The following is a 19313-nucleotide window of genomic DNA, read 5'->3' as shown; positions in this document are numbered from 1 at the left end:
TCTCCACGACTCCTACCTCCTAAAGGGTGGTCACTTTTCCACTTGTAGTCTCGCGATTTTTGTTCTCTCAAACCTCTGTTTGATTTCTTTCATTTCAGAATGATTTGATAAATATCTAGCTGTGTTCAAGGGACTAGACAAGCTTGGGGTCTCCCTAATCATTCCCCATCTTAACTCCTCCCTGGAGTGTCTTCAATACGGCTTCTAAGTTCTCTCACTGTAGTATATGTAGGTAATTTTCTATCTTTTTTTTTTTTTTAGATTTAGTTGAATAAAAGGGGAAGACATAAGAGGGGTACTTCTTACCCTGAGTGGATTTGTTTCCCTTTCTAGCAGCCAAACCTTAGATGAAAGTCAGGAGAAGAGGGAAGGGCCTCAGAACCAGGAATTTAAATGGATAAGAGGGATGACTGCCTCCAAACTGAAGTTGAATTTGAAATAAATTCTACTACAAAAGGCTGTTACACACTCAGTTTAGAGTGGCAGTAAAGAACTTACAGATTGATGCATTATTTATAGGCCTAAGGTAGTCATTAACATCTCATATAAAGCCTCATTTCTTTCTTTCTTTTTTAAAATCTTTTTAATGTTTATTTTTGAGAGACAGATAGAGATGAGCAGGGGAGGGGCAGAGAGAGAGGGGGAGACACAGAATCCAAAGCAGGCTTCACGCTCTGAGCTGTCAGCACAGAGCCCATTGCTGGGCTTGAACTCACGGAATCATGGGATCATGATCTGAGCCAAAGTCAGACGCTCAACCAGCTGAGTCACCCAGGGGCACCCAAGCCTCATTTCTACTAAAAAAAATGACCTACCAGGTTCAATTAGGTGGTAAATACATGAATTTTTAAAGACTGACCATTTCATAAGTATAGAGCAATTATAGTTATTTAAATGAAGGAAAGTCAGTCTGGTATTACACATGGTGTCTGATTATGTACCTCTTTAATCCTTTAGCACGGCGCTGACTGAATCGAAATCAGATGGCTATGAGGAATTCACCAGTGAAATGTGAGATATAAATGAATAAAGATAAATATATATTTATATGCACATATGTATGTATACATTTATATGCACACAGACACACAAAGACACGTTCAAAAACAAATACTATGAGCGAAAGGGATAAGGTTTCCAAATGCATTCTCAGGATCATCCATGACAATACGGTGTCTTTGTTTCTGAATCTTCTCACTGTCGCACCTGTAGGTAACTTCCTATCTTTTTGGATCTGTTTGGATCAAAGAGGAGCAGGTCCTAAGAGGAATCCTTCCTCCTCGTAGTGTCTAGAAGCCAAAACCTTTGAAAATTTCCAGCGTGCCTATGTATGAGTCTTACTAGGCTGGGTAAAGAGGGAACAGAATCCTACTAAGACAAAAGAGGAGGTGCCAGTAGCCAGGGGACAGAGGAGCCGTCAGCAGAAAGAAAGGTGCTAATTGAACCTGGATCGTTCGCCCTCCAAGAGTTCTGCCACCATATGAGGCTGCTGTCCCAGATCCAAACCTACAGTCACATGGAGGGAGCCCCTGCCTCAGGCCTGCAGTTACTTGACACTATCTGAGGGCAGAGAAGGCAAGAGTGGTAAAAGGAGATGAAGGAGGGACTTGAGAAACAGAACATTTGGGAGGGAAGAAGGATGTATACTTGCAAATTGAGGTTGAATTGAAATAATTTCCACCATGAAAGGCTGGTACACACTGAGCCAGCATCAGTAGAAAAGATCTGTACTTAACTCTTGAATCACTCATGTTTTTGCTAGGTCTAAAATACATATTGCAAACATATCAAACTTCATTTCTAGGAAAAAGGAGATATTGGGTTTCAAATAACTAATTTGCAGGCAAATTTTCTAAGTATCAACCAGTTTATAAGTTCAAGAGTAATTGTAACCAATTTGAACTAAATCAGTAAGTCTAGAAGTCATGTGGTATCTAACTATGTCTACTTTTAATCCTTTAGAACTGCCATGAGTGAATGGACAGCAGTATCCTCCAATGGACTCTCCAATGCAAAGTGAGCTATGATGAATACATACATAAATATGTGTCTGTACGCACACATATTGGGATTTGGGATGGGATTTGGGATGTTCACTCCCCGTGGGGATACACAGTTCTCTTGATATTGTTTGTAAAGTCTTCTCATGGTAAGCTTCTATATGTAATATAGAATCAAGGGTTTTTGAATCAAGGTAGAAGAAAGATGAACGGGTCATAGAAGGAGTTCTCTCACCCCCAGTCTTCACCCTCGGTTATGAGCAGCCAAACTGATAGGAAATTTTCAGATTGCCTGTGTCTGAGTCTGTACTAGGGTAGGAAAGAGAATACTAGTAAATTATAAACAGCAAACATATGGGGGGACAGGATGCAGAGGGTGCCTCAGCAGAAAATAATTGAGCCTATAGACTTGGATCTGTGTATGTTTGCCACCATTTGCAGCTGGGGGGTGCCCCAAGCCCAGACCTACCATCATATTGGATAGAGCCATTGACTCAGACCTGTAGTGATCTGATATTAGCTGAGGGGCAGGAAAGACATCCATGATTCCTAAAAAGCACAGATGGGTTGGAAAGACTTGCAAATGAGGAAATTAGATTGGTCAAGAGAGGTGTATTCCTACGCTGAGGTAAATAAATAAATCCCACCCAAAAAGAATGTTACACATTGAGTCAGATTCAGTAGTAAAGAACTATACCTAAATCTTGAGTCATTAATTTTTTTGACAGGTGCAAGGTATTCATTACAAAGACAAAAAGCCTCATTTCTAGGGGGAAACGACATACCAGGTTTCAAATAACTGATTTATATGTAAATTTTAAAAGAGTTAACTATCTTGTAATTTGGAGAGTAATTTTAACTAACTGACCTGTAGTATTTAATGTAGAATATCATGTAGTGTCTGACTCTGTCCTATTTTTATCCCCTAGCATTGCCTTGAGTGAACTGACAACAGTAACTTCTGGTGAAATCATCAACGAAATGTGAGATATAAATAGAGATGTAAACAGAACTATACATGTATAAAGACACATATGGAGACGGTGGGAGGGAGAGAGTCTGAGATTTGGAGGTTCATTTTCAGGAGCATTCAAGACATTACAGTGTCTTTTTTTTTTCCTTCTGTGTCTTCCTTGTTTTTTCTTTTTTTAAATTTAAATCCTAGTTAACATATAGTATAATAATGATTTCAAGAGTAGAATTTAGTGATTCATCACTTACACATAACATCCGGTGCTCATTCCAACAAGTGCCCTCCTTAATGCTCATCATCCATTTAGCCCATCCCCCACCCAACACCCCACCAGCAACCCTCAGTTTGTTCTCTGCATTTAAGTCTTTTGTGGTTTGTGTCTCTCTCTCTGTTTTTATCTAATTTTTGCTTCCCTTCCCCTATGTTTATCCGTTTTGTTTCTTAAATTCCACATGAGTGAAACCATATAATACGTGTCTTTCTCTGACTTATTTCAATGAGCATAATACACCCTAGTTCCATCCACGTTGTTGCAAATGGCAAGATTTCATTCTTTTTGGTCACTGAGTAATATTAAAAAAAAAAAATATATATATATATATACACATACATACATATATGTGTGTGTGTGTGTGTGTGTGTGTGTGTGTGTGTGTATATATATATATATATATATATATATATATATACCACATCTTCTTTATCCATTCATCAAACAGTGGACATTTGGGCTCTTTCCATGCTTTAGCTATTGTTGATAGTGCTGCTATAAACATTAGGGTACATGTGCCCCTACGAATCAGCATGTTTGTATCCTTTGGATAAATACCTAGTAGTACAACTACTGGGTTGTAGGGTAGTTCTATTTTTATTTTCTTGAGGAACCTCCATACTATTTTCCAGAAGACACTGAGAGTCTTTGACACCATTTCCAAATTACTGTGGCATACGAAAGTGACTTTGTCTCCAGTTTAGACAGAGTTGGATAAAAGAGAAACAGGTCATGAGGGGATGCATCTTATTCCTCTCCTGTTTGTCAGCCTTAGCTAGTGGCCACCCAAACCCCTAGGAAATTGTCAAAATGCCCCATGTATGAGACTCTAACGGAAGCGGAACAAAGGGGCACCTGGGTGGCTCAGTCAGTTAAGCATCTGACTCTTGATTTCTGCTCAGATCATGATCTCATGGTTCCTGGGATTAAGCCCCGTGTTGGGCTCTGCACTGACAGCATGAAGTTTGCTTGGGATTCTCTGTCTTTCTCTCTTTCTCTCTTCTCCTCCCCTGTTCATGCTCTCTCGTGCTCTCTTTATCAAAATAAATAAATAAGCTTAAAAAAATAAAGCAGAACAAGAGAGGAGATAAACCCATTTTGGAGCAAGGAGAAGATTCAGGAGTCAAGAAAATGTACACAAACTTGATTTATTAAGTTTTTGTCCACAGGAGTAAGAGTCTCATTTTAAGCATATAAAGCCTCATTTGTAGGGAAACATTGAATGCCAGGTATCAAAGGCTGATTAAATTGTTTTTAATCCACTTGAGTACAAATTGTAGCCAAATTGTACCTAATTTTCATATAAAAATTAAACAAATCTAGAGAGACACGTGAAGTCTTAAAATGTGCATTTTTAATCCTTTAGCAATGACCCAAGTCAGGGGAAAAAAGTAACTGGTGTTGACCCTTTGATGAAAGGTGAGATATAAATACATGGAGATAGAGGAAGGGAGATACTGAGATTTGTGAAGTTCATTCAGGAAAGTGCTCTAATGACAATACACAGTTTCTTTGACACTATCTCAAGTCTTTGCAAGCTTCAGAATGTAACTTTCTTTTCTGGGTCTATTTGGGGCAAGGAGACCAGGTCATAAAAGGAAATAGTCTGTTACTTTTTGTAGCAGCCAAAACACTTAGGAAACTATGAAATTGCCCAGGTATGAGATGACATACCCCCTGAGTGTATGGGGCCAAGAGAGGACAGAATTGAATTTGGAGCAAGGAGGAATCAGCAGTGGACAGGGAGCAGAGGAACCCTCAGCAGAAAAAAATGGAGCTTGTAGACCCTGGATATGCCTCTTACCCTCCAGAGTGCTGCCACCATGTGAGGGTGGTACCCCAAACCCACTATCACACTGGAGGGAGCCCCTAACTCAGGTCAGGAGGTATTTGATCCTTTCTGAGGTGCAGGAAAGACCTCTATGATTCTTGAAGGGTTAATAGGTGGTGTAGGGAATTAAGACAGAAAATTACAAGGGCAAGCAAGATTAGTATCTACAAACTGAGGTTGAATTTGAAGCAAATTTAACCACAAAATGGTATTATATTTGGGGATTAAAAGAAGTATACATAAACTTGATTTTATTAATTTTTTCTACAGGACTAAGATTTTCATTACAAACATGTAAAGTTAGTTTCTAGGGAAATATTATATACCTGGTTTCAATGAACTGATTAGGATGTTATATTCTTAGGTCAGCCAGATTATAAATCTAGAGTCATTGACACTAATTTGCATTTAAAAATAAGTCTAGAAAGACATGGAGTCTTACAATGTGCATTTTAAATCCCTTAGCTATGACTCAAGTGAGTTGAAAAGAGTAACCTGTGTTAAAGCGCCCAAGGAAAGGTGAGATATAAATATATACAGAGAGAGGAAGGGGGATACTAAAGTCTATGAGGTCAAATTAGTTATGAAGTCCTTGTTTCTAACAATTATGTACATCCTATCCAAGTTATCCATGATATGTGAAGAGTAGAAGGTGGTGGGAGGGACTCAGATTCCAAATAACTAATTGACATATTTTTAAGAGTTCAATTAGTTTATATATTCCATAGCAAATGTATCAATTTCAACCAAAAAAAGTAAGTCTATAAACTCACTTAGCTCTATGTACATTTTTAATCCTTCACACTGACTTGAATAAAGTGGCATCGGAAGTATTTGACTACTTTGATATATTTTACCTCTCAACGATGGTGCATTAAAGGCTACTGATGTCATTTATTTGGATCAGTGATATATATATATATAGAGAGAGAGAGAGAGAGCGCACACCCAAGAAAGACAGACAAAGAGGGTGAAAGAGGCAGAAGACAGAAAGGAGACAAAGTGGGGGGTGGGGAGGGAAGGGGAAGGAGAGGGGTAGAGGGTAGGGATGAGGGAGAGACGGGATGGGGGAGGGGAAGAGAAAACTAGAGAGATTTGGAAGTATCCATGAGAATACAGTTTTCTGGACAATAAGTCTAAAATTCTTCCTAAAAATTTAGGCCATCCAGTGAGCTAAGTCATGTTTGCTATATCCTTTAGATTCAAGGAATTCTTGTTCAAATACATTTTCACATCGCTTGTCCATGTAGCAAAATTCTAATGACATGTTTTTGCATTTGTTGGTGGTTAAAGTATAATGGAACGACTCTCCAGGTTCCATGATGATGATGATGAAGACATTGGCTTTCTCAATTCATATGAGTAAGTCAGTTTGAAGTTTGGAGGAGGGGGGTCATCAGTGGATCTCTTATCTTTGCAAAGGTAGAGCTTGTGTTGAGGCAAAAGAGAAGAACTGTGGAAAGGTATCAAAATGTTTGAGAGGGAAAGTACACAACAATGACTCAACTTCAGTTTGCAGGTAAGTACCATGCTTGAAAGAATTATTTTCACACATTCACAAATAAATGTTCATCTAGTTAAAAAATGTGAAAATATTCTGAATAGACACTAATTTTATTATAAAGTTTCTTCTTAACAGAGGATTGCAGAATTCTACTTATTCCTTAGTTGTGTTCCTTTCTTAATTTTTTTTCTGGATATATTCTGGTTCCCAGTTTTGTTAATTTTGTCTATGAGCAAATGGGACCCAGAACACAAGTGAACACATTTTTCTGATTAAAGGCCTCTTCATGCTCACTGGAATTTTGTTAATTTTGACTTGTTTCTGAGTAATCTCCCTGAGAGTAAGTACTTCCTATTGCACTTGACCTGAAGGCATTTTTACTATGTACCCATGGCAAGGTAACAATACGTTCTTAGAATCACATGTGTTGGAACTGCAGAAATATTCATGAGATTTTTCTTCTGCTTTCCTCTTGGCCACTTATTTGACCATTTAGCAGCTTGTGCCAATATGTTGGAGAGTGAGTAGTGCTGAAGAGGAAATTAACTGGTCACTGCTGGAATTTGTTTGCTATCTAGACAAAGATTACATGGAAAATAAGGGGGAAACTAATGAATCCAAATAGTAGTCCAGGCTACCCATGAATTCATTTCCATTTTCTACGACTTTTTATCATGGGCCATTACTGAAGAGTAAACTCTGCTATTTAATTAAATTTTAGGTCTTGATATTAGCTATACATTTTCTGCAATAAGACTGCCCAGGACTGAGGCAAAGTTTTTTAAGTTTTTAATTCCACTGTAGTTAACATATGGTGTTATATTAGTTTCAGGTGTACAATACAATGATCCATCAATTCCATACATTTCTCTATGCTCATTATGACAAATGCACCCCTAATCCCCATCACCTATTTAATTCATCCTCCTACCCACCTCCCCTCTGGTAACCCATCTCCCCTCAGTTAAAAGTCTGTTTGCAGCCACTGTGGAAAACAGTATGGAAGTTTCTCAAAAAGTTAAAAATAGAATTACCCTATGACCCAGCAATTGCGCTACTGGGTATTTACCCAAAGAATACAAAAACACTCATTCAAATGGATACATGCACCCTTGTGTTTATAGTAGTGTTATTTACAATAGCCAAATTATGGAAGTAACCAAAGTGTCTATTGATTGATGAATAGATAAGGAAGATGTGGAAGATACACACAAACACACACACACACACACACACACCCCTACCTAATATGAATATTATTCATATTATTATTATTCATATTATTCAGCCATAAAAAAGAATGAAATCTTCCCATTTGAATGACATCTTGACATTCCCATTTGAATGAAATCTTCCCATTTGAATGATGGAGCTAGAATATAATGCTAAGCAATGTAAGTCAGTTAGAGAAAGACAAATACCATACAATTTCACTCCTTTGTGGGATTTAAGAAACAAAACACGCAAAGGGGAAAAAAAGAGAGGGGCAAATTTTGAATAGACTGAGCAAGGCAAGCATTTCCTTCTTACCTCCTCCAAACAAAATAAAGTGGGGTTTTGTTTGTTTTGTTTTTTAAATTGCAAACACTTATTGCATAGATACTGGTATTTGCATTAATCCCTGTGAGATACACTGGTGTTTTCAGCCAGGGAGGTGTTATTAGATTTGGAGTAGGAGCTGAAATTAATGCTCGGCTTTGGCATCTAAGATGCACCTGGCACTTGGGGACTCACTAAATCTCTTTAAACTTTAGATCATCCATCTGTAAACTGGTACATTTTTATTTACAGTACCTATCTACTGGGTGTTACATAATTAAAAACTAATAATAAAAGTAAATAATAGGTGTAAAAGTGTTTTTAAAACTAAAGCACCATGAATAAGTTGTATGCTAAAAGCCAAAAATAACACAACAAAAGTTCTATTAGGAAAATCAGAAAATACAGGCAAGCAATAAATCTACCCATAAATAGTAATTCTTAATTTCTGAAACCTGTTATTTTAGGTTCTTTATACATGTTTTGTTTATGGATAAGGTATCATGCTTACATTCGTTTTTTATTAAGTTTTTTAATTTCAATGTACTTAACATACAGTGTTATATTTCGGGTGTACAATATAGTGATTGAACAGTTCTATATATTACTCAGTGCTCATCATGATAAGTGTATTCTTAATCCCCTTCACCTAGGTCATTCATTTTCCCACCAACCTGTCCTCTGGTAATCCAGTTAAGAGTCTGTTTTTTGGTTGGTCTCTTTGTTCCCCTTTGTTTGTTTCTTAAATTCCACATAGGAGTGAAATCATATGGTATTTGTCTTTCTGTGACTTACTTCACTTAGCATTATACTCTCTAGCTCCATCCATGTCATTGCAAAAGGGAAGATTTCATTTCTTTTTATGGCTGAATAATATTCTGTTGTATGTATATACACATCTTCTTTATCCATTCATCTATCAGTGGACCCTTGGGCTGCTTCCATATCTTGGCTATTGTAAATAATGCTGCAGTAAACATAGGGGTGCACATATCTTTTCAAATTGGTGTTCCATATTCTTTGGGCTAATACCCCATAGTGCGATTACCGGATCACAGTGTAGTTCTTTTTTTTTAATATTTTGAGGAAACTCCATACTGTTTTCCAGAGTGGTTGTACAGTTTGCATTCCCATTAATAGTGCATAAGCATTCCTTTTTCTCCACATCCTCACCAACACTTGTTGTTTGTGTTATTGATTCCAGCCATTCTGACAGTGGGGAGGTATTATCTCATTGATTTGCATCTCCCTGATGCCTTGGGATGTTGAACATGTTTTCAAGTGTCTGTTGGCCATCTGTGTGTCGTCTTTTGAGAGATGTCTGTTCATATCTCCTGCCCATTTTAAATTGGATTACTTGTTTTTTTTAGTGTTGAGTTGTAGAAGTTCTTTGCATATTTTGGATACTAACCCTTTATCAGCTATGTCACTTGCAAACATCTTCTCCCATTCCATAGGTTGCCTTTTAGTTTTGTTGATTGTTTCCTTTGCTATGCAGGGCTTTTTATTTTCATGTAGTCCCAATAGTTTATTTTTGCCATGCTTATATGTGTTTAAAAATACATTTGTTCCTTAGTGATGTATTATGAATATATTTCCAGGTTAATAAAATACACATATACATTTGATTATATATTTTTAACATTTCAAAATTTTTACTGAGGTTCTGCCAATAGCTGAGTTGATTTACTTTAACATTTTTAACAGCTGTGTAATAAATTTGTCATGGCATAGATGTGCCATAATTTATTTAAATAGATATTGCTGGACATGGTTTACAACTTTTACTGTTGCAAAAAGTGACAAATATTTGAGACCAAATCTCTGTGTGTTATCATTTCCTTATGATAAGTTCTTAGAAGTGGAATTCTGTGTCAGAAGAAATGCTTATGAGGCTATTGATATTGATAAGCTCTCCTACACCAAGATACAGAGCTATGCATTTCCTCCCTACCCACACTAGTCATCTTTGATCTTATCAATATTAGTAAATATGTTTGTTCTAATGTACATCTCTTTGACATACTTTTTTCATAGAGTTGAATTTCTTTATTGGCAAAATACCTTTGCCCATTTAAAATTGTGTTTTGTATCTCTGTTGTTGGGTTGAAAACTTAAATATACCGATCTTTATTATATCCTATATAGGGCAAGTAATTTTTCCCAGTTTCTCTAGCTTTTCACTATACAGAAACTTATAATTTTCATGCAATAGAATATATCTATACTTTATGATTCATGCCTTTAGGGTCATACTTAGAAAGTATCTACTCAAGATTTTCATATATACACCAAAATTTCTACTGTATTTTGAAATTATTTTCTACATTTAAATGAAACATCTTCCCAGAATTTATTTTGCATTAAGGTATAAAGTGTAGGAATCTATTTTTCTCCCACGTGACTACTAGTTTTCCCACGTCAAAATTGCATCACTCTCCATTTTCTTTGCCCCATTTTAATTATCTTTACTGTGCTTATCACCCTATAACTTACGATGATACTTGCTTATTTACTGTATTTATGGTCTATCTTCACAACAAGAATGCAAGCACAATAAAGGAATAAAATTTTTTCTATTTTAATTGCTATCTGTATAGTGTCTAAAGCAGTTCCATGGCACATAGTAGGCGTTCAATGAGTTTGGTTGAATCAATTAACCCTTTATTGAAAAAATTTATCTCTTTCAATGATTTTTAAGTCCCTTTCTATTATATTATGAATCTTTGCATACTTGTTGCTTCCAGAATCTATTTTATTCCATGATTTTACTAGCTTGTTGAAAACATTACAGTTTTCACACATTAAAGTATAATTTACAGCACACTAAGACATTTTTTTAACTTAAGACACAACTTATATGTGATGAATTTCATGCATTTTGTGGCAATTCTGTGAGTTTTGACTAATACATTCATGTAACCACCACCATAATCATGATAAGAATGATTCTAACATGCCCTTAAAATTTCTCAAGTCCCTTTGTGTTCAGCTCCTCCTACAACCCAGCCTGTGGCAATCACTGCTGTTTTCTGTCCTTATAGTGTTACCTTTTCCAGAATGTTATTTAATGGATTTGAGCAGAATTGTAGCCTCTTACATGTAGCATAATGTATTGGAGATTTAACCATATTAATACATGTGTCAGTAGTCTGTTTCTTTTTGTTCCTGACTTGTATTCCACTATTTGAACATAACCATATTTTCTTATCCATTCAGTCATTAATGGCCATTTGTATTATTTCCAGTTTGGGCCTGTTACGAATAATGTGGTATGAACATTTGTGAGCAAAGCTTTGTGTAGACATAAGTTTCATTTATCTTTGGTGAATACTGAGGAATAGAATTGCTGAATCTTGGGGCATCACCACCTGGGTGGGTCAGTCAGTTAAGTATCCGCAGCCACCAGTGGCCCTTCCCTTCCTTGCATGGCCAGTGTTTTTGAGGAGATCAAGGCCTGCCACCAGGATACCCTTCATTACAAGGGAGGTGCCCCAGAGCCCCTGACTTTGAACACTGAACAGCATTTTTTCTGCATATTCTGCTTGATAGGAATATGGAGGGAGGATGGGATCTCTACATTCTCAAGATAGTGATTAACAGGCATTTGGGTTATGTTTGCATGAACTAGCTATCCAGCATGTACCATATACTCCATCCCAGCACACCCTGAATGGCCTGTACATTCTTTACGTGCTCCTCTTCCATGATGTTCCTGGGACAGGTATGCTGAGGTGCGCTGCAATCAAATCCCACAGTAACAGTATAAGCCACAACATCCAAATAATAGAACACAAATAGCTAAGAAACTACAAAAAACATTTTTCCAGGAAGAAGGCAAGTGCTTTATTTAAACAAGCACTAGCAAGATCAGTGTCCAGAGAATCAATAGCTTTAATATGTGTGTTTAAACTAGCCATGGCTTGAGAAATGTGGAATAGTCAGGTATATACGTGCTGCAATCTGCCTTGATGATGACATATGTCAGAAACCATCCTACTTTGCAGAACTACTTTTCTCATTTGGAAACCGTCCCCGGTAAGGAGGATGATTACCTTATGCATGGAATTAAAGGTGGCAACCATGCATTTGGCTAAGGTCTGTACCCACCATTTTATGTCAGTTGTGGCCACAGAGGGGAGAGAGTGGACAGGGGATGGAACCATCAAGATGATCTGTTGGTTCTATATCGGGCCCTGACCACCTCCCAGTTGGTAGGCTTCTCCTGTAACTGGGTGAGTATACAGCCTGGCAGGTAGGGCCACCCCTAGGTGCAGCACCTAGTCTAGTTATAGGTTAAGTAGGGACAGCCATGAGTACCACATGTCCAGAGCCATTCCCACAGAGAGAGGAAGGCACCCACAGGAACAGATGCATGTTGTTTCCACAGCCAAGTATCAGCAGTGATGAGTACAGTGTTAATTGCATTGTTGTGTGCATGTCCATCCTACGTTATGACCTATAGCATTTGTGGTCCTGTTGCACCTCACTATGCACCATGGGGCCACTCCCATAATTTGCACCTGGGTTGCAGTTAATCATCCCAAGCCATCCCAATGGCATATTCCATTGGCAGAGTCTTATTTATTCCCATATCGATTGGAAAATTTTGTCCTTTGTGTCTTCCTGGGTGGGAAGCCTGAACACTTAGCGAATATGGGTCAGTCCGGGTAGGGGCCCTAAAGGTGTTACACCAAGGGTAGAAGCCTTCCCAAATGCTGAGGTTGGCGGCTTGGATTCCCCAGAGGAGGCCCATGGTCGCTGATAGGGGGAGTTCACTATACACCCAACAGTTGGTCTTATTCTGTAGAGAAGCTATAGTCAGGGCCCACTCGGTAAACTGGTTTCTTATGCAGAATCTAAGGGCAAAAAGTAAGCTGTTGAGTAGGCACCAGAAAAGGAAAGTCCCAGTTGTCTAATAGAATGCAGGAAGTGGTGGTGTTCTGAGATAACCCCACCCTTGGCTGCAGTTTAGCTCCAGGTTTGCAGTACCAAATTGTTTGTTCCCCTTCTGCTACAAGGTGGGTCAAATCTGAAAAGGTTATGGGGGTAAAACAATGCTCCACAAGGCAATTATGATAGTGTCCCTTTTTTATGAGAGGCCTAGGGATGTTTTCATTGTTTTCAGTGGAGTGGGGTGAAGAAATGGGGTGATGGTTAGGACCTGTTCTATCCCTATCCCTATAGGGCCAAAAACCCAAAACACTGTGGACTTGTTTGCCATTTCCAGGGACAGGCAATTACATGTTCCCCTGTAAATAGATCTTGTGGCAAGGGCAGTAAAAGGTTCCCTTGTGTTCCTACCTGCAGCATAGAACATCTTTCCTGCATGCTGTCTACTTATATTTCTAAGGGTGACATCAGGCCCTTGCGTGAGTATAGGCACTGGGTCGACTGGAATGTACATGTTTGTTTAATGTCCATATAGCTATTGACAGGTGATGTGTCCAAAAGGCCAGTGAATGGGTTTCTAGTTAGTTGTTTCAACAGGCCACTCCTGCATTCTATCAACCCAGCTGGGGTGGGATTGTATGGTAGATGGAAATGCCAATGGACGTCTTGAGCTTTTGCCCACACTTGCACTTCATGTCCTCTGAAGTGGGAGCCTTGATTGCTGTCAGGGTCAGTGGGTACCCTGTATGCAGCACACAGCTGTTCCAGGCCACAGATGGTGGCCCTCTGTGTGGTACATTTACTGGGGTTGGCTTGCAGGTGCCTGAATAAGTGTCACACATGTCAAAACATAACAGCAGCCATCAGAGAGAGGCAGGGGACCAATATAGTCAATCTGCCATCTCTGAATGGGGTTCCCCCCTCTCCACTATCTGTCTGGTGTCTCTCAGTAAAGGTCATAGTCAATCCTGGGCACAGGTTGGGCCTTCTTGGCAGATGGTTGCAATGTCTTTGTCATGCAGCGGCAAGCCCCAGTTCTTAGCAATGGCCCACAACGTCTGTTGTCCTCGATTTCCCATATTGTGTAGCCAGGTGGCAGTGTCTTCCATTGGAATGTCTTCTAGGAGGTGGATGCAGCCCAATTCATCAGCCTGTCGGTTACCAGGTGGCGTGTGTGCATTTACGTGGTAAACAGTAATGTTGACCTCATGTGCATTGGAGTTCTACATGTTGTTTCCCAAAGTGGTCACCCTGCCACCATCTAGTCCTGTGCCTCCCATTGGAGAAGCCAATGGCTGGTCCCTTGTAGATTTCCCAGCTATCTATTCATAGAACAGTGGAATCAGGCTCATGGAACAATACCATCTATGCTGTTTGCAATTCAGCCCACTGCAGTGGGCTACTGTGTCCAGTGCCAGAATCTTTCCAGATACTTTCAGTTGAGGGTTGGATGGCAATAGCTGTCAAGGTGCAGGGGTCACCTCTTGTTGACTCTTCAGTGTACAGGCATGCTCAGGGATCGGTCCACCTCCTTTCTGCATAAAGAGTGGCAGCTGAGGCGGCTTTGCTGCCTCAGCTAGCTAATGGCTGTCCTTCAGAGGTGACATGAGTCACAAGGCCAAGAATGGAGTACAGATCTACAATAAGAGGGATGTTTATCAAGGTACTATGTTGTTGCAAGAAGACATGCCATTTGGCTACAGTCTGGATTTTGGGGCAATGCCTGACTTGGACTCTTGAAATGTATCCTTTAGCCATCCTGCTATAGGGTACTGAGTGCGAATGGTCACCGGGATTCTTTTAGTCATGTCTTCTACTTGCTGTAAGGCCTGGTAAGTAGCACACAGGTGTTCTAAAATGCAATACCACATTGCGGCTTCTTTCCGTAACTGTGACCGGAAACCTAACAGTATGCATTTGTGCCCTTGCCATCGCTACAAGTTCCATCTAAACCCCTTCTGGGTGACCGGCTGCATCCATTCAAATGGTTGTCCCTATACACAAACACCTAAGGCTTGGACCTGTTTAACAGCCACCTTGGCTTGAATGCTTCTCTTTCCTTTGAGGACCAGTCCCACTGGGATTCCGTTTTTACCAATCTGTGAAGGGGCTGAAGCACTTGAGCCAAGTGAGGGATAAATGGACACGAATACCCTAAGAAACCTAGGGAAGTTTGCAACTGTTTTGAGGTGGTGGGACATGGATATTTTACTAATAACTGCTGCAGGAACAAGTTTTTTTTTTAATTCCAGTATAATTAACATACAGTGTCATATTAGTTTCAGGTGTACAATATAGTGATTCAACAAGTCTATACATTCCTCAGCTCTCGTTATGATAAATGTACTTTTTAATCCCCTTCACCTATTTGACCCATCCTCCACCTACCTCTCATCTATACCATCAGTTTGTTCTCTATATTTAAGTGTCTGATTTTTTTGTCTCTTTATTTCTTTAAAAAAATTTTTTTAGGTTTATTTATTTTGAGAGAGAGAGAGAGAGAGAGAGAGAGAGAGAGACAGCGAGCTAGGGAGAGGCAGAGGAAGAGGGAAAGAGAGAAAGAATCCCAAGCAGGCTCTGCACTGCCAGTGCAGAGCCCAGTACAGGGCTTGAACCCACAAACTGTGAGATCATGACCTGAGCCAAAACCAAGTCAGACGCTTAACCGATTGAGCCACCCAGGGACCCCTTGTCTCTGTTTGTTTGTTTTGCTTCTTAAATTCCACATTTGGTATTTGTTTTTCTCTGGCTTATTTTACTTAGCATTATACTCTCTAGATCTGTCCAGGTTGTTGCAAATGGCAAAATTTCATTTTTTATGGCTGAATGATATTCCATTTTGTATATATTCCACCTCTTCTTTAGGCATTCATCTATCAATGGAAATTTGGCTTGCTTTCACAATTTGGCTATTGTGAATAATGTTGCAGTAAACATTCAAATTCATATTTTTTGGGTAAATACTCAGTTGTAGAATTAATGGATCATATGGTAATTCTATTTTTAGCTTTTTGAGGAACATCCATCTGTTTTCCACAGTGGCTGCACCAGATGGTATTGCCACCTACAGTGCTTGAGGGTTCCTTTTTCTCCACAGCCTCACCAACACCTGTTTCTTGTGTGCTTGATTTTAGCAATTCTGACAGGTGTGAGGAGATAGGTCATTGTGGTTTTGATTTGCATTTCCCTAATAATAAGTGATGTTGAGCATCTTTTCATGTATCTGTTGGCTATCTGTATGTCTTGTTGGAGAAATGTCTTCTGCCCATTTTTTAATTGGATTGTTTGGGGTTTTTTGGTGTTGAATTGTATAAGTTCTTTATATATTTTGGATACTAACCCTGTTTTTCATGTATGTAATTTGCAGATATCCTTTCACATTCAGACAGTTTTCTTTTCATTTGGTTGATTGTTTCCTTGACTCTACAAGAGCTCTTAATTTTGATGTTGTCCAAGTTGTTTCATTTTGCTTTGGTTTTCCTCATGTTAGGTGACATATATAGAAAAATGTTGCTATGGCTGATCTCAAAGAAATTACTGCCTATGTTTTCTTCATTGAACTTTATAATTTGAGGTCTCATATTTAGGCCCTTAATCTGTTGTGAGTTTGTTCATGTGTGTGGTGTAAGAAAGTGGTCCAGTTTCACTCCTTTATATGTAGCTGTCCAGTTTTCCTGACACCATTTGTTAAAGAGACAATCTTTTCCCCATTGTATATGCTTGCCTCCTTTGTTGTAGATTAATTTACCATAAAAGCATGGGTTTATTTCTGGGCTCTCTGTTCTGTTCCCTTTGCCTGTCTGTTTTTGTGCCAATACTATACTGTTGTGATTGCTACAACTTTGTAGTGTATCTTGATATCTGGGATTATGACACTTCCAACTTTGTTGTTGTTTGTCAAGACTGATTAGGCTATTTGATGTCTCTTGTGGTCCCAAACAAATTTTTAGGATTATTTGTTCTAGTTCTGTGAAAAGTGCTTTTGGTGCTCTGATAGGGATTACATTAAATATGTAGATTGCTTTGGGTAGTATGGCTATTTTAACAATATTTGTTTTCCCAGTCCATGACCATGGAATGGCTTCCATTTGTTTGCTTTCCTTTTTTCATTGATGTTTGATAGTATTCAGAGTACAGGTCTTCCATCTCCTTGGGTAAGTTTATTTCTAGGTAGTTTACTCTTTTTGGTGCAGTTACAAATGCGATTGTTTTCTTAATTTGTCTTTCTGCTACTTCTTTATTAGTGTATAGAAGTGCAACAGATTTCTGTATATTAATTTGGTATTGTGGGACTTTACTGACTTTATCAGTTATAGTAGTTTTGGTGGAGTCTTTAGGGTTTTCTGTATATAGTTTTAGGTCATCTGTAAGCAGAGACTCTAATATTCTCTTTACCAATTTAAATTCCTTTTGTTTCTTTTTTCTTGTCTGATTGCTGTGGCTAGGACTTTCAGTACCATGTTGAATAAAAATGGCGAGAGTGGACATCCTTGTCTTGTTCTATATCTTAGAGGAAAAGCTCTCAGTTTTCACCACTGATTATGATGTTATTGTGGGTTTGTCATATATGGCCTCTATTTTATTGAGGTATGTTCCCTCTAAAGCTACTTTTATTGAGTTTTTATCATAAATGTATGTTGTATTTTATCAGGTGCTTTTTCTGCATCAATTGAAATAGCCATATATGTTTGATCCTTTCTCTGGTTGATATGTTGTATCACATTGATTTGTGAATATTGGCCCACTCTTGCATCCCTGGAATAAATCCCACTTGATTGTGGTGAAAAAAATTTTAATGCATTGTTGGATTTGATTTGTTACCATTTTGTTGAGGAATTTTGCATCTGTGTTCATCAAGATATTGGCCTCTAATTCTTTTTTTTGTAGTGTATTTATCAGGTTTTGGTATCAGGATAATGCTGACCTTATAGAATGAATTTGGAAGCTTTCCTTCCTCTTCTATTTTTAGAATAATTTGAGAAGAATAGGTGTTAACTCTTCTTTAAATGTTTAACAGAGGGACGCCTGAGTGGCTCAGTTGGTTGAGCAACTGACTTCGGCTCAGGTCTTGATCTCACAGCTCGTGAGTTCGAGTCACACGTCGGGCTCTGTGCTGACAGCTTGGAGCCTGAAGCCTGCTTCAGATTCTGTCTCCCTCTCTCTCTGCCCCTAACCAGCTCACATTCTGTCTCTGTCTGTCTCAAAAATAAATAAACATTTAAATTTTTTTAAAAAAAGTGTTTAATAGAATTCCCCTGTAAATCCATCTGGTCCTGGGCTTTTGTTTATCAGGAGTAGTTTCGATTACTGAATCAATTTCATGCTAGTAATTGGTCTGTTCAAATTTTTGATGTCTTCCTGATTCAGTTTTGGGATGTTATGTTTCTAGTAATTATCCAGTTCTTGTAGGTTGTCCAGTTTGTTTGCATATAATTTTTTATGATATTCTCTTATAATGGTATTTTTGTGTGTTGTTCATTCTCTTCCCTCCTTCATTTCTGAATTTATTTGCATGCACTCGCCCTTGTGTGTGCTCTCTTGCTCTTGCTTTCCCTCTCTCCCTCTCCCTCCCTCTCTCTCTCTCAGTCTGACTAAAGGTTTACCAATTTTGTTGATCTTTTCAAAGAACCAGCTTCTGCTTTCATTTATCTGTTCTACTGTTTTTGTTTTTGTTTTAGTCTCCATTTCACTTATTTCTGCTCTAATCTTTATTATTTCTTTCCTTCTACTGGCTTTGGGCTTTGTCCTTTTTCCAGTTCCTTTAGGTGTAAGGTTAGGTTGTTCATTTGAGATATTTTGTGGTAGTTGAGGTGGGCCTGTATTGTTATAATCTTTCCTCTCAGAACAACTTTTGTTGCATCCAAAATTTATTGTGGTTGGAAAAGATGTATGATATGATTTCAATCCTTTTGAATTTGTTGAGATTTGATTTGTGGCCTAACATGTTATCTATTCTGGAGAATGTTCCATGTGCACTCAAAAAGAATGTATATTCTGCTGTTTTAGGATGGAGTGTTCTGAATATATGTGTTAGGTCCATCTGATCCAATGAGTCATTCAAAAACCACAGTTTCCTTGTTAATTTTCTGTCTGGATAATCTGTCCATTGATGTAAATGGGGGTATTAAAGTCCCCTACTATCATGCTATTACTCTCAATTTCTTGCTTTATATATGTTAATAGTTGCTTTATGGATTTATGTTCTCCCAAGTTGAGTGCATAATTTATATTTGGGTGCATACAATTATATTTTCTTATTAGTTTGTTCCCTTTATCATTATGTCTCTTTGTCTCTTTGTTTA

At 38.4% G+C, this 19313-nt stretch overlaps 1 long non-coding RNA gene across 1 annotated transcript; it reads left to right on the top strand.

The window, feature by feature from the left end:
- The first annotated feature begins 954 nt into the window (after nucleotides 1-954).
- Nucleotides 955-5905, top strand: LOC122497061. Its single transcript, XR_006301022.1, has 4 exons — nucleotides 955-1011; nucleotides 1963-2016; nucleotides 2930-2983; nucleotides 5541-5905. It is a non-coding gene; the product is annotated as an uncharacterized LOC122497061 (long non-coding RNA).
- Nucleotides 5906-19313: the final 13408 nt, after the last annotated feature.

Source organism: Prionailurus bengalensis, chromosome A1 (genome assembly GCF_016509475.1).
Source record: "Prionailurus bengalensis isolate Pbe53 chromosome A1, Fcat_Pben_1.1_paternal_pri, whole genome shotgun sequence".
Lineage (NCBI taxonomy): Eukaryota > Metazoa > Chordata > Mammalia > Carnivora > Felidae > Prionailurus > Prionailurus bengalensis.
Note: the sequence above shows the minus strand (reverse complement) of the source record. Positions and strands in the feature narration are given on the sequence as shown.